Raw genomic sequence first — 13,059 nt, 5'->3', positions numbered from 1 at the left:
TACTTCATCCTCTGCACTGTGTTCCCCACTATGCACCATCTTCCAGTCCAGGTAGGTGCTCCTCAAAGACATGGACTTTGCCCCTGTGCCCTCCCAGGACCCTGCCCAGGCCTGCTGCTCTTGAAATGGGTGTCCAGTGTGATGGCTCCCAGGTGAACTTGGAGTTTAAGTCCAAGTGCAGGTTCCAAGAGACGAGAACTTAAAGACAGCAGGAGAAGTCAGCATTCTTCCCTTCCCCTCTGCTGCCACCCAGGATATGTGACCCTCCAGGTATTGTGTGGACACTTCCCTGGCTGATCTAGACTCTCCACATACAAATCAGACCCATCTATCTAGCACACCCTGTGTACCAAGCACTTGATGTGTGTTTGTGTGAATCCTGACACCAGCCCTACTCCCCTGTTCAAAATGAGGGACCCAAGGTTCAGAGACTCATGACTTACAGCAAGGGAAGCTATCTCTGACTTCAGGTCCGATTCCCACATCCATGCTCGGTAATAGCGTACAGTGTCTCTGAGTATGCTGATGCTCTCTGGAGTTTGGGACAGAGGCTCTTCCCTCAGCAGGATCTTTTCTCTTATTGTGTGTGTGTCGGGGGGCTTCCCTGTTGCTACCTCCACATGGGCTCACCTACATTAGCCTTGGTTTTTTTCCCACAAGCAGGCAGTGAGGACAGGGACCACATGTACCCAAACTAATAGGTAGCCCTGGTCAGACATCCAGTTTTTACTGTGGCCAAGGAGGCAGTATGTGGGGGACAGAATCAATTTTATCTGCTGCCCTTAGAAGGTGACTGGGAATGACCTGTGCTCCCCAGGATGTGGTAACTCACACTTTTGGTCCCCAGTACAGGGATGCACAGAAACCAGGAAGGTTCTCAGACCTGACTGAAAAGCAGATGCACTTGGGAAACACCAAATTTCATAAATGGAAAATGTAATCAAGATGGTTAACTTGAGAGTGCTGATTTCCCATGGTTGGGGATGTTCTGAATATGAGACATAGGTATTTGTGTTGGTGAACATTTATCAAGCTGGACATTTAATGTTGTCCACCATACCGTGTACATATTAGATTTCAATTTTTAGGGGAGGGTCTTTTTGAGACAGGGTATTCCTGTAGCCCCAGCTAGCCCGGCACTCGCTGTGTAGGCCAGGCTGGCCTTGATCTCACAGAGATCCACCTGCCTCTGTCTCTCAAGTGCTGGGACTAAAGGTGTGTGCCACCACACTCAGCATAGATTTCATTTTTTTTAAAAGCTAAGAAAAATAGTAGTCAGTAGAAATCTCAGTGAATTTCAAAACAGTGATATCAAATCTCAGTCAGTGACTAACTAACAAAGCAATTCAACTTAACTGTTGAATGGTAGCTCCCTCTTCAAATCCGGGCAGCCAGCCACCTGAAAACAAATCATTGTGTAACAGAAAGCACAGCAGTTAGACTGAATGGTAATGGGAGTACCATTCCTAGTTCCCAGAGCATAGTGAGTTCTCAAATGCCTGCTGGACTTGTCTCACATGGAATTTTTAATAATCCAAACTCACGTCACTAGAGAGTAGAATGGTGGTCACCAGAGGCTGGCAGGCCGGGGAGAGGCTGTTGGTCACCTTTAGCTGTGTAAGATGAGTAAGTGCTGGAGACTTCAGGTAGAGCATGGGGACTGTAGTTAGTAATGTGTTGCACAGTTGGAATTTGTTTCAAGTATTCTTACCACACACAGATACATATACCACACATACACATCTATACACATTCCCCACACAGACACATACACCCCACAGTCACACACATACACCACATACATACATTTACACACACACCCCATACATACATATACTCACACATACTCAGACACACACATCCACTGACACACCCACCCACATACACTCACAAATGCATCACATATACCCTACTCACATGGATACCCCCCCCACACATACCCCCGACTCACACCCCCACTCACATACAGCCTCACTCACATGCACACATACTCCACCCACACTCACACATACACACTCCCCCATAAATACACACATACACCCCTCACATTCACACTCATACACAAACATAATAACTATGAAATTTTGACTACATTAATTAACTTGAGGCAATCATTTATATACATATATGTAAACATCATGAGGCAATCATTTATATACACATATATGTAAACATCATGGCATATACTCTAAATATATGCAGTTTCACTTGTCATTCATACTTCAACAAAACTAAAAAAATTTATTGAATGAATGGATATGAGATTTGAGAGATGTTGCCAAAGTAGCACTCAGAGGGAAATTTATAGCTTTATCTGTCCTCACTATTAAAAGTGACAACCTGAGAATAAGGAGTGAGGCCATATTTGATGGTGTACGCATACAATCCCAGCAATCAGGAGGCTGAGGCAGGAGGTTTGCCACAAATTTGAGTCCAGCCTGGGCTATATGGAAAAAAATGAAATGAAACCATAGTGAGATCAACTAAAATTTCAATCCAAGAGATGAGTAAAAATAAAATTGACTCAGAGGAAGAAGACAGGGATGAAGTCAACAGCACAGTATCAGAATAGAAATAATCCAGTCAAGGACTGGGGCTGTGGTTCAGTGGTTAAGTGCTGCCTGGCATGAGGCCCTCAGTTCGACCCACAGAACTAAAAACAACCCCTCAACACTAAATCAAACCAAAACCAAAACTAATACCAATTATCGACAAAACAGAGCCAGTTTTGTCTGTTTGTTTGGTTGGTTTTTTTTTTTTTTTTGGAAGAACTCATAAATTAGACCAGACTTAGGAATAATTAAGGAAAAAAAAGAGAGACACACAAATAATACCAATAACAAAAGTAAGGGCCAGGGGTTGAAAGAGAAACCTGACTCTATGCATGGAGACTCAAAAGTACTTATGGAGAAACCTGGAAGAAGAAAAGGAAGTCAGGCTCACTAGCAAAGGGCAGAGCGCTTCCTGGTGTTTGTTGTCTCACCAACATCCCAATTAATGGTAATATCCAGCAGCAAAGTCCAAGCTTAGCCCACACGGTGGGTGTGATGCATAGGTTGCACTGGACATAGGGTATCTCTAGAGTCCACCAGTCTTCTGGGGCCTGTCCTCCTGAACCCAGCTTTCTCTACATGGACTAGCACCAAGTCTGCACTGCAGGGATGCTTTGAAGGTGTTGGTCTCTCCAGGGGGCCTGGAGGCACTTCCTGCAGGAGGGGTGGCTCAACTCAGCCTCCAGCAGGCTGACTCAGTGGGAGGTCAGGAGCATCACACCCAGGGGGGAGAATTACACCCTGGAGGGGATGGAGCACTACAGCCAAGGGGGAGTACCATGCCCAGGGACTTCTTCTGGGGCCTGTGTGGGCCAGGGCCCAGGGCCAGAGGAACCCAGGCAGTATGGATGCTGCCCCAGGAGAAAGCAGCCACTGCCTCTCATTCTGCTAAGAACCTATCACTACTCTTGTGTGATCTCTTCTTGGCTCATTCACAGAGTATATGGCTAGTACTTAATGATGGCCATTCCCTAAAAGATGGATGCATACACCTGTATATAGATTTATTGCTGGTCATCGACGGGCACGCATAGCCTGCAGAGTATAAATCACATGCAGAGCTCTTCTCTGTACACCCACACACCATGAACTGCAGGGCTGCCACTCCTTGTACAATCCCGTTGGGTTTTGTGCTTCTGCCACCAACAATGGAGTTATGAAATCAAACTAGGAGCCAATGCCTGGTTGCTATTAGAGTGGGTAAAGAAGACCCTCACATCGTGGCCACAGTCCTTTCATGAGTATTGGCTGATGTCTACATTTACACTGATGAGTAAGATTAAAATGAAATAATGAACATGTAACGGAACTTCACTTATTCGCCAATGGTAAAAATAACTTCCTGGTAAAATTCATCTTTTATGATGTTTGCAGTATAAAACAACTTTAGACATAAGCAGTTTTTTTTTCTCTTAAGAGATGGCATCTTGGGCTGGAGAGATGGCTCAGCAGTTAAGAGCACTGGCTGCTCTTGCAGAGGACCCAGGTTTGGTTCCCAGCACCCACACGGCAGCTAACAACTGTTCGTAACTCCAGTTCCAGGGGAATCTGATGCCCTCTTCTGACCTCCACAGGCATTGCATGATACAGGTGCACTTACATACATGCAGACAACACACTCGTACACATAAAATTTTAAAAAATAAATAAAACTTTTAAAAAAGAGAGAGATGGCATCTTGCATGCTAGGTTGAAGGTTCAGGCCTGTGATCTCAGAATGGAGGTTGAGGTAGGAGGACTGTTGTGAGTTCTGGGCTACAGCACAGTGTGAGACTTTCTTTCAAAAACAAAATGGGGGAGGGGGGATTGAACATTTCACTGTATTTCCTAAGTTGGACTTGAACTGTAGTGTTCAAGTGACCCTCCTGCCTCAGCCTTCTGAGAAACCACACTTAAATTGGGACCCTTACATTTAATCTGCATTATGAGTATTTTCCATACCGTCTTGAAGTCCAGAGTCTCGAGTGTAGACAATCAATGAGACAGTAAATCAAGTCCCGATATGTGAACTTTGCAGATTTCCATGATATAAATATAGCCACCATGGCCAGCACGTCATTGAATACAGAGGGGGTGGGTGGGGGAGGCACACAGTGTGTCATCCTATAGCATTCCCAACATACAAAGGCAAGAGGTATAAATCTCAAAAGAAGAGATAATAATAAAATGTAGTAAAGGAATTTAAATGTGATGAGTTTCTGGTATTGTTTTTGTTTCAAATATTCTTTATTGAGTTGTAAATGAATCTTTTTTTTTTTTTGAGACAGGGTCTCAGCTAGTCCAAGTTGGTCTTGAGCTCACTAGGTAGTCTATGATCACATTTATATTTGTTTAGTGTGTGTGTGTGTGTGTGTGTGTGTGTGTGTGTGTACACAGGTACATGCATGCCACAGCACACATGTGGCAATGATAGAACTGTTTGAGGCAGTCGGTTCTCTCCTGCCAATCTTTTAGGACTGAGGATCCAACTCAGGTGGTCAGGCCTGTGTAACATGTGCTCTACCCACCAAGCAATCTCACCAGCCGCATATGTATTTTAAATATCAGTATCTAAGCACTGAAAGCATAATACTCAACTTTCCAAGGCTGACACACACCTGGTGGCAGAGGCCATGTGTCCTTGCCCTGCCTCGAGATCCCAGGCCACTTCCTCTGTGCTGCCTCCTTGCACACTTCAGGCAGTGAGCATCTCTTGCCCCATATATACCTGTGAGGGAGAGCACCAGCTCTCATCTGCCTCTGTCCCTCAAGGCCAGACACTGAGTGGACTCCCTTCTACAGGTGAGTGCTGAGGCCACGTGTTAGATCAGCCCATTCCACCCTGGGCCCAGGTGTCTTTATAACCCCTATCCTCTGGTGTAGGGACAGAGTCTCAAGAGCAAGAGCATCATTCAGGCTCAGTTTCCCCATCAGTAAAGTGCAGAGGAAGGAAAGGATGGGAAGGACATCCTTCTAGTCTCTTTTTCTTAGGCATATGGATGCAACCATTTCCATTTGCCCTGTGCATGTCTCCACACTTCCCATAAAAAGTATCATAAAACATTTTCTATGTTCCTGTAGAGTTTAAAATTTCCCCCTAGTGGCATTGACAACACAGTGGACAGTAACAGGGATGACAGAGTATATGGGCTCCAGTGTGTGTGGGGGAATATGGGAGGGTGCCATTTGGGATGTGGGTATATAGATGAATAAGATTGTTTGGGATGTTCTGTATGACATACACACAAAAAAACAACAAATAAAAAAATTAGTATATCTGAGAAGCATAAAAATTTGCTTCATGTTAATTAGTAGAGGTGAAAAATATTACTATTGAAATCTACCTGACAACTTTATATCCATGCTCAGTTGCTAAGGATCTCAGAAAGTAACCGACTGTGACTAGTAATAATCAGATACATAGAGATTAGAGATGCATGTGCAAACATCTAAGTGTAAGTTGTAGTAAAAATGAGTTTTCTCTGTATGAAACAGTATATTTTAAAATGAAATGGAGATCTTTTTTGAAGGTTAAAGCCTCATTCAATTTTATGTCTTATAGGGTTTATACTGAATTCAATATTGTATGCCTGTATTAATTCAACTGTGAACTTAAACATTTACAGTCAATTTTGAAAGAGATTCATCTTTGCTCTGGAAATTGTTATTGAATATGTTAATGCTGTAATGAAATGCTGCTTCTAATCATGTGGTTATTAAATAAATATTTTTAAAAATTCCCCCTAGTAGTAGAAGCAGACTATTTCATATTCTAGTTAATCAAAATCCACTGTATCTTCTCTTTGACATAAATATAATTTTCAGTTTCCCAGAACCACCACCCCCCTCTCACCACCAACGGAATCTTCAGTTCAGAAAATGCACACTCATTTAAACATAGCAGACTTCACTGTTCTTTTATGGTTTTGCTTAGTGACTAGTGCTAATGGACATTTGCATATCAATTTTTCTACTCTTGTGTGTTCTTAACCAGAGAGTGAAATCATGAAGCTTGGTTCATGCCTTGAGTCATTACCAACCTCCAGGGGCTCCTGGGGTGTGTAGGGCTTTGACCTTGGACTATGACTTTGAGTGACTGCAGCTGCCAGTTTTTACTCTTTGGGGCATTTTTTCCTGTCAGGTTGTTAAATACTTCTATTTGCTGAGGCCAATGGGCCAACTTCTTCAGTCTCTGGTTCTACTTGAAGAATACAGAAATGATAACTAAGCTTGTTAGAATTGCCTAGGAGACACACACACACACACACACACACACACACACACACACACACACACACACGCTGGGCGTTAGTGCCTGGTTTGTTCATTATAAGGGAGCTGTGTGGATTCATATTATCTTGCACAGCTTCCCACTGGCCTTATTCATCTCTTGTCTGGGCTTTGAGAGTTCTGGGATATTGGAACAATGATCCTAAAAAACAAGAGTGACCATATTTGGCTTTATAAAAACCCTGCACAAATGTAGATAACAGCACATTTACATGTGCATTGAACTTGACGTTGTGTGATGCCCTTCAGATGTATCACTAGTCCTCACAGAACATTGTGAGGTAGATATGGCTTTATACTTTAGCCAGTGAGGATGCTTAGACCTGAAGAGAATATGCATCTTACCTGAACCTCACCAACTGAGCCAGGGCAGCGGTTGATGGGGTTTGGTACATGGCTAATGAACTACATGTGAGGTCTGCGTGACTTGGGCTCCTGTGTCTGGCTCCCTCACATGTTTGCTCATGTTCAAAACGCAGGATGTGGGGAAACTGCCTTTAAGAACAATAAAGGAGCAATGAGCAGATGAGCTCACAAGGCTTTTTGTTTGGGATGGTACCTGTTTATCTAAGGGACTCTCCCCAAATCACTAATACCGCCTTTGTAGCCAGTAGTGGGGCCACCCTGCATCTGAGACATGGGCGTTTCTCTCTGGAGTTCATAAGGTCTAGCTGGGTGCTTTGTGAGGGGCAAATTCAAGAGGATAGGGTGACTCTGAGGAGGGGCCATGGCTGACATCCCAAGGACAGTCAGAGGGGCTCTGGGATTTCTGAGAACAGAGGCAGTCTGTTGGACTCTGTGGTGCATGGGTGGCTCTTCATAGACAAGGCAGTAGTCTAGTGCAACGAGATAGCACAGAACAGAAAAGGACATCGCTTTGAGTCAGACTAACCAGGGTTGGAATCCTGACTGCCACCTGTGTGACCCTACACAGGTCACCCATCCTCTCTGGGCCCAGTCTCCATGTGTCTAACTGTGGTGCCTGGCAACAGCCTGTCTTGAGTGTGACACTAGTTCTAACTTAATTTCTTTCTTTTTCTCTTTCTCTCTCTCTCTCTCTCTCTCTCTCTCTCTCTCTCTCTCTCTCTTTTGATGCTCCAGTCTTAGAAATCAGTCCCTTCTTTGGGCTGACATTGTTAATGCTTGCTCAAATTGCTTCCAATTCCTTTAGCATTTATAGGTCCTGCCTGTAGCCACATTCATCTCATTGTCAAAGGACAGGGCACAGGGCTGCTGGTCTACAGGTGTGCTGAAGTGTGGGGGGTTCGAGCCTGTGACCCCTGTGCAAGGATGACTGGGGATGAGTAAGCGTGCCATTCGCCAGCCCTTGCCGCCCCCAGCACCAGGAACAATCAGATGCAATGGGGAGTCTAGTCAAGCAGGAACTCATTTATTGCAGGCATTACAGAGCTTATAAAGGCATTGGAAATCCCCCTCCCCCAGAGGGTGTATCTTAAGGATGATCATGTGATGATCATGCACTCCTCAGCAGTGCGGAAATATCTGTCAGACTTTCAAAACAAGTCAGGCTACGCCCCAGTAACTTCCTCTCAGTGCCACCTTGGCTAGACGGGGCCTTTAGGTCCCCACATCTCTCCCTTTTATTTTTATAAGACCAGACTGACTTTATTTCACGGGTTACCCATCTCATAGACGGCTCCCTGAGCAGAGATGGCTATCTCCTTCCTCTAATCTTATGCATTTTTGCCTGTCTTAGGTTGTGTCACCTCTGACCAAGCCTTGCCTGTCATTGGTCCATGCACCTGGCCATGTGCCTGTCCTGTCTTAGGAGTGCTTGTCATGGGACATCTTACCCGTCCTTGGCTAAAAATGCGTCATGATTAAGGGCAGCCATGTGGGTAATGCTAGCCCGTGACACTCTTAGTCTCTGCTTAACTCAGTTAGCCAAGCGTGGACAACCAGAGGGGATATTCCTGGGGGAGTCCGTAATCATGAGGAGGTGGACCGTGGCAGTTCCAAGGGTCCTCTGTTGCTGAATTATCTGGTAAAGACACTTAAAGATAAGCATTATCAAGAGAAACAAAGCAAGTCATGGTGTAGGACAAGTTGAAATACTTCTGAGACCATGTACCTTTTAGCCAATCAGCCATTTGTCAAAGAGGCTGACTGGCAATGAAGCCAAGGAACTGGGTCCTTCACCTCAGTTGGATATGAATAAAGAGGAATTTTGTCTCGTGAACTATTGTCCATGGACCGTCATGCTAGTCAGTAGGATCCTGGCCTACCCACTTAAGGTTTTTCGTAGGCACCCATATGGGGTTTGAATCTCCTGTAGGGTAGACACACCCAAGCCTCAACCCATGGTTAGCAATGGATCTGGGCCTCTCCATTGCCCCATAATGGGGCCCTTCCACCTTACCGGTACCTCAGGTCTCTGCTCCTGTCATCCCTAATGCCTCTGAAACTGGGATTCCAACCGATTTTTTTGAAAATTAAGACTATTAATAGTGAATAAGGCCATACCCAACTGTTGGTGGGGGCTTATTCCCCCTTTTTGTTTTTGTCACATAGCTTTGGCAGAATGCTGGGCTATTGGCCATACCTTGGGGTAAAACAGTCCATTCATACCTCTCATCAGGCATTTTAAAATTGGTGGAAGGCACAGAGAAAGCAAATTTTTCACAATCTTGGGGTTGTAGAGGGATAGAGAAAAAAACAATCTTTAATGTAAATAAATCTGAGGGAATAGCAAGGATCCAAGGCAGTCCCCTTAAGGGTGTACCAACTAGGGTCATCCTAGCATTGACTTTACACGTCTTGCAACATTCTCCGTTTGCCAGAGAGTCTCTTAATAACAAAGACAGGTGTGTTCCATGGACTTATAGAAGGCCAGATGTGGCCCAACCATAATTGTTCCTGCACAATTTCCTTTAAAGCCTGTAGCTTTGTCTCAGGCAATGGCCACTGCTCCACCCATACTGGTGACCCAGGGGACCACCAGATAGCCAGAACCTGAGGGGCAGTGGACCCTAGAATTGGGGGTGAACCCGATGCTCTTTCTTGGGTCCCCCCCCATAATCAAAAGTTCATCATAAAAGGCCTTGTTATCAATGGTTATGCAGGCCTGTGCGTCCCCCAAAATATCTTGTCCTATGAGGTTGGTGGATAACCCTGCCGCCACCAAAGGTCACACCTCCCCTTTAGCTCCACCTGAAGCCCTGAAGTTAGCCAGGGCACGCCCAAGGTGCCGCTTGTTACTTTGGCCGCTTTTGGTTTCACTTCTGAGAGCCCCAGCGGCAGATCAATCCCCAATTGAACCTCCCTTTGTCAAGCTAGGCATTCCACACATTCCCATGTATTCCCAGTAAGAACATTAGCCCCAAGTAGCCAGGGAGCCAAATGAATGGCCTCTGCCCAGACCTTTTGAGCCACCAGATCTGACAGATCCAACCCCCTACTTTTAAGCATATCTCTCAGTGCCTTAAGTGCCGGGTCCTTAGGCTTATTAGTTGCATTACCCATCTTTCGGGTCTCACTTACCCCAGACTCTTGATTGGCCCCAATCCTTTTCTTTTCACCTTCCTTTGAGTGCCACGCTGGGCGCCAGTTGCAGGGGGTTTGAGCCTGCGACCCCTGTGCAAGGATGACTGGGGATGAGTAAGCATGCCGTTCACCAGCCCTTGCCACCCCCAGCACCAGGAACAATCAGACTCAACAGGGAGTCTAGTCAAGCAGGAACTCATTTATTGCAGGCGTTACAGAGCTTATAAAGGCATCTGGAAATCCCCCTCCCCCCGAGGGTGTGTCTTAAGGATGATCACATGCTGATCATGCACTCCTCAGCAGTGTGGAAATATCCGTCAGACTTTCAAAACAAGTCAGGCCACGCCCCAGTAACTTCCTCTTGGCACCACCTTGGCAAGACGGGGCCTTTAGGTCCCCACACTGAAGTACCTGGGAGCCCTCCAGGGACTGATGGGAACTGACCAGTAGTCTCCAGCTCCCCGCTTCCTGACCAGCACAACCTTGGAAAGTGACTTCTGCAGCGCTCTCCAAAGGACTGAGCTGCAGGTACCCCTGAGTGGCTGAGTGGGGCTTTCTTGTCTCTTCCATCCTACTCACCCACTTCCAGATTCCTGAACTCACTTCCCCCAAAAACTGCTTTCACAAGACTGCCCTTCCCAGGCAACTTCTAGGGACCTGACTCAAGACACCACTGTGGAGAGCACCCCCCCTTACACTGTAAGGACTCCACATGGCTTGCTCATACCCCTGGGGACACCTCTCCTCAGACTCTGAAGTCATCCAAATGGACCACTCTCTTTAAAAAATGATTTTACTGTTTTTATTCTATGTGTATGAATATTTTACCCGCATGTATGTAAGTGTGCCTGTGTTGTGAAATGCCAGTGGAGGTCAAAAGAGGGCATCAGATTCTGCTGGAATTGGAGTTAAGGATGGTTGTTAGCTGCCATATGGGTGCTGGGAACCAAACCTGGGTCCTCTGCAAGAGCAGCGAGTACTCTTAACTGCTAAGCCCTCTCTCCAGCCCTGAAATGGGCCACTCTCTTAAAAAGGAAACTGAAATTGGGCCTGGTGGTGTGCACCAGGAAACCCAGTACTCAGGAGGTAGAGGCAGGAAGGTCAGAAGCTTAAGATAATTTTCTGCTACAAAGAGAGTTTGAGGTCAGTCTGAGCTACATGAGACCTGGCCTCTAAAAGAAAAAAAAAATAAGGTCTACTGATGGGTGGGAGGGGTAACCGACTCCCCCTCAACTCATTGATGAGTGTGGGAAGGAGGTGTGACTATAGCTTGCTGATATAGTGGTTGGAGGACACTTTTGGTTAACCCCTTCTTCTGGCTCTTACATTCTTTCTGACAACCTCTTCCACAAAAGTCCCTGAGCCTTGGAGGGGGTGGTAGGTGTGGGATGATCTTCATCCCATTGTGGCAAGGCACTGAACTTTTGGGTCTCTGCATCATCTGTTTTCCATGGGCTATTGGCCCTTTTCAGTGGGATTCCATCTACCATAAAAACACAAACAGCAAGATGCAAGAACATGTAAAGAGTGGCTGCTATAATCACTTAACCTATGGTGTAAACATAAATGCTTGGACAGTACTTTAGCAGGTGCATCACATCTATCTAACAAAACAATTGCAGTAGCTTCCCACTGGGGCCTATATTCTCCACTGCCATAGGGTTTGGCCTGGTCTACAGTACCAGATGTGTGTTCCACCCCTAGAAGCGGTCATTATATCCAATTGAAAATTTGCTAGTTATACATACACTAGACACACCACTATTGCACCAGCAGAAACATCTTGTTTGGTATGTTGATAGTGCAACATGTGGAGTCCTTTGTTGAGCAGAATTATAGGGGACAATTCTCCCCAGCCATCTGTATATTGCCCTCTGGCACCATGAAACTACCCATGCAGTGACAAGGAGTTTCCAGCTTTAGTCCAAGCTTGATTTCTCCCTCTCCCACACTCACATCATGCAGTGTCTTCCGCAATAGGGTTTTTCCATTTACTTCCAGAACGGAAGTGCTCTTAACCACTGGCCTTTATTGTTTTGGGGGCCTCTAGGGACCCTCAGGCCAACAGCTCATAGGGGGGCAACCCACCTCTGGCACTGGGATTTTCAAGGAATTTTTTTTTTTTTACTGTGTATCTGGAGAATTTTTTTCCCTTTTATTCCCATAATTCTGTATAGCCCCCCTCCCCCTTTAACTACCCCCTTTTTACATAGTTCTCTCTTAGTAACACTTTTATCCTACTATTCTTCTCTCTCAGGTTCCTTCTGTCCCTTTACCTCCTGTTTCCCTTCCATATTCCTGGTCCCTGCAGTTGCATCAGGATATTCACTCACTTATAAGGATTTTGTGCTAGGATCCACAAACGAGGGAGAACATATATCTTTTGTCTTTCTGAGTCTGTGTTACTTCACTTAGTATAACAGTTTCTAGATCCATCCATTTACCTACAAATTTCATTGTTTCATCTTTCTTTACTGTTGAATAGAACTCCATTGTGTAAATGTACCACATTTTGTCAACCTCTCGTCAGTTGAGGGGCACTTAGGTTGCTTCCATCTATTAGCTATTATGAAAAGAGCAACAAACGTGGTTGTACAAGTGTACAATAGGATGAGTCCTTTGGATATATGCCAAGGAGTGGTATACCAGGTCACATGGTAGGTTCATTTTTAGTTATTATTATTATTTTAATTTTATGTGTATGAATGTATTGCCTGCATGTATGTGAGTGTAC

This window comes from Nannospalax galili, unplaced genomic scaffold (genome assembly GCF_000622305.1).
Source record: "Nannospalax galili isolate Female #2095 unplaced genomic scaffold, S.galili_v1.0 scaffold106, whole genome shotgun sequence".
Taxonomy (NCBI): Eukaryota; Metazoa; Chordata; class Mammalia; order Rodentia; family Spalacidae; genus Nannospalax; species Nannospalax galili.
The sequence above is the reverse complement of the archived record's forward strand: the minus strand, read 5'-3'. Positions refer to the sequence as shown.